The sequence below is a fragment of the Littorina saxatilis genome, linkage group LG3 (assembly GCF_037325665.1).
Source record: "Littorina saxatilis isolate snail1 linkage group LG3, US_GU_Lsax_2.0, whole genome shotgun sequence".
Taxonomy (NCBI): Eukaryota; Metazoa; Mollusca; class Gastropoda; order Littorinimorpha; family Littorinidae; genus Littorina; species Littorina saxatilis.
Window position 1 is genome coordinate 48,952,736 of NC_090247.1, and position 4,118 is coordinate 48,956,853.

The following is a 4,118-nucleotide window of genomic DNA, read 5'->3' on the forward strand; positions in this document are numbered from 1 at the left end:
TGTAAGAAATGATTTATACACGTGTAAGAAAAAAAAAATGTATACACGTGTAAGAAATCAATTCACACACGTGTGTTAAATCAGAGGTGCAGGTAAACTTGAATCGGAAAATGTACGACTTGCAAAGCTGTTATTACTGCATAGAATGTCTACCGCGATTAAAAAAAGAAAGAAAGGTATAGACATTGAGAGAAATAACAGTAAATATAATGTGCATGACTATTTTCTAACCGAAATAAAGTGCAGAATTACGGTAACGACAAACACCTGAAGAAGATCGACAACTCTCGTAGAGCTGACTGAAGTTTCGTACTCAATCAAAAGTTACAAACTACCGCTAAAAGTCTGCAACGCACGGTGCGAGATTCTCAACAATTGCGACTTAAGTTAATGACTAAATGGGCCCGAATTTATCTCTCTTCTGATGAAAACTAATTTCACAGGTGCCAACTCAGTATCGCTTAGGGTTAGAAAATGTAATTTTGACTTGTGTGACTTCGTCCGCCATTGTTTTTCATGTCGATTCTTAGTCCGAGTTTTTGAGTCGCTTAATCACGTGACTCCTACATTTAATGCACGTGTAATAAATAATTCATACACGTGTAAAATAATAATTCATTCACGTGAAATAAATAAATCATACACGTGTAAGAAATAATTCATACACGTGTGTAAATTATTTCTTACACGTGTATAAATCATTTCTTACACGTGTATAAACTATTTCTTACACGTGTATAAATCATTTCTTACACGTGTATGCATTATTTTTTTACACGTGTATAAATCATTTCTTACACGTGTATTGGTTATGAGCCAAACGGCTTTCCATAGCATGCGTACTGTGCGAGAGGAAAAAACAGGGGTCAGGGTCACTTGGTGTCGTGCTCAGTTGACGGCCGTCTTCCTCGCAACCTCTATAAGTGCAGCCGACGATCGCAGAAGAGGAAAAACAAGAGTCAGCAACATGGTGGTGGTTTGACCATGCAGGGATATGATGGGATTGGAAATTTAACTGATGACCATCAACCCATTTCTTTGTTCTGTACACCCGGTTTTTTAAAGTAAAAAAAAAAAGTTGTTTAATTACCGCGCGATCGCAAAGTTCAGTCTAAGCTGACATTTTTACGAGTAAAGCTGATGACTTGCACGGGCGCAACAACTCCTTCGCTGCTGCCGCCGCTGCTGCTAGCACCGACATCATCACGCCTCCTACAGCAGCGACACCACCAACAGCCACAGCACAGGCAGCAAGAACCACAGCAGCGACGCAACTTCTCCACCAACAAATGCCTGAACCTCGAGGCGAAGGCGACGTAGAAGACAAAGTTGATGCCCAGGTTGATGACCTGAAGGACGAAGGTGAAGAACTTGATGGTGTAGATGAAGAAGCGGTCACACACGTAGAGGTTGCCCTCCCAGCACTGGACGTTGGTCACTGTCTCCACACAAACGCTCACCGGGTAGGCCACCAGCGAGCAGATAGAGATGCACACCGTTGGCCATGTTAGGTGGTACCTGACAACACAGATTTAAGGCCTTCCTTTAACTGAGCCCAATATTGATTTCGCGAAGTCTTTGTACCGAAAATGCAGTGCCAAAGTTTCGTCCTGCGAGTTACGTGAAGTCGACTTCGCGCAAATAATATCAGGCTTTTACGAATTGGATTTTAACAAAAAGGGTTGTTTTCTTAGGGGAAAGAAGCATACTTTTGGACTTCGTGATGGTTTATTTTTCCAGAAGTCTCTTTCTGTCCCCCAAAAAATAACACGATTTACAAACATGCAAACCGTGTTTAAGATACAAGACTTGCAAGATTTGCACACATATGCCGATAACTAGCTCGTTTTCTCTCGAAAAACTTAAAATGTTGTGCTTGGTGGTTGTTGTCTGTTCAGTATTCAATATCTTTAAGCCTAACTGGAGCTAGTTATCCGAGCTAGACACTCAGCAAAAGTTAAGAAACAAAAATTCATCATAAGGTTCATACTAGGCCAATAAAAAAAATTAAATGTGTCCGTTTCATCGCCCGACCCTATTATATTATTATATGTTTTTCCTCCCGAACCTAGAACTTTTTTTTACCCTTAAACAAAAAAAGACAACTCAATGTTACTAAATTTACAAAGAAAGGGACTCTTCTCCGACAGACAGGGGCCAAAGTTTGCACGATTTCTGGCCAATAAAAAGCCACATGCCCCTTTGCAAAAAAACCCACCAAAACTTAAATAAAACTAAAGAAATCCACCAACGTTTTGGAGGGCCTTGTCATCGGAGAGAAATATCTACGCATACTACACAATTCACCTTGCTTCCAGCGCTTCCTGGTGCCCGGTAAGGCCAGCGTTGTGTCGGGGCCGGCACACCTTGACGATCAGCATGACGTTGAAGACCAGCGTCACCACCAGAGGAAGGGCCAGACCCACCACTCGCTGAGAGTAGTACACGGCCCACGACGTTTCCCTGGCAACGGTGCATATTTGTTCATGTACATTCACAACACCGAGATATTTAGATTCTGTGTTAAGTTTGTAAATTTACTGTTTCACTCGAGGATTTTGTTAAATATAAATTTGCGAAACATCCTAGTCAATTCGTAAATTTCTTGAAGTTGGATTGCTGTTTGTTTGTTTTTGTTGTTGTTCGTACACAGAAAAGGTGAGCCGAACTGCTCTCACAAGAAGGAGTGTGCCTTTAAGCAGGTGAACGCACCATTTCCAGCAAAGACCTCCAGAAGCCGAGGAAGGATACTTGGGCCAATAAGCACGAGTCAGTTACCAACCGGGTGGGAGCCAGCCGCGGGGTCGGATTGATTGAAACTGAAATTTGTTTGTGATTTCAGCCCAAACAACACCAAAGCTGTCTCACACCCGCTTTGTACTGCAGGTAACTTTGCCGTGAACATCAGTCCTGGTCAACGCCAGTTCCCCTGAAGGACAAGCTAAGCAGCCCCGCGAATGCATTCCAGGGATAGGCCCATTTTTGTCCTGACCGACGTTGTTAAAGGCGGACAAAAAAAGAGGAAAAAAAAGAAGAAAAAAGAATTTATTCTCGATATCCTGATTCAGATTTGACCCAGATTACATTGTAAATCTCAACACGCACACAGTGTATGTCAAGCCTTACTTGTCGGCATTTCCGTAGAAGGAGTAGAAGTTGAGCGTCTCGAGGAGCAGACACCAGACGAAGAGGGCGAGGCAGACGGAGCGGACAGTGGCCGCGGACAGCAGGGAGCGCACGTGCAGCGGTCTCCATACGGCCAGATAGCGCGTGACAGACACGAGAAGCGTGGTGTGCAAGGACACACGTTGCGACACGTTGCTGGTGTGGATGGACACCGACGTCACCACCTGCAGTGACAACAGAGAAGAAAGACAGATACGTGAAAAATGCACACAGGAACACAGACAGACAGACGCACGCACGCACGCACGCACGCACACACGCACACACGCACACACACACACACACACACGCACACACACACACACACACACACACACACACACACACCCGATACATGAAGGACACGAGACGAGGTTGATAAAGATGAAACAGAAAACGGTATGTTCACTTCGGACCGACAAAAAGCTGTTATGTTAACAACCTACCAAACATCTGATAATATTGTAGCAAATTATATTTATGACAGAAGACGAGACTATCCAAGATATACCTTCTTAACTATGGCCTGTGACAAGGACGACCATGCTTGATCCACTCTGGTTGTACTGAGGGCCTAAAACAATCATTCTAATGAAGAAAATGCTAAGGCCGAGAAACAAAGTGTCTTTCCCGATGACAAGGCCAAACAAATTAGGGTCGGTAGGTCGGTTGATTTATTTAAATGTTATATATGTTTTAAATTGAAGCTTGTTTTGTATTTACACAGGCACATGTGGCTTTTTATTTGCACAGGCACATGTGGCTTTTTATTTACACAGGCACATGTGGCTTTTTATTTACACAGGCACATGTGGCTTTTTATTTACACAGGCACATGTGGCTTTTTATTTACACAGGCACATGTGGCTTTTTATTTACACAGGCACAGTGGCTTTTTATTGGCCGGAAACCGTGCAAGCTGTGTCTCTTGGATGGCGGGGAAGATTAAGTTT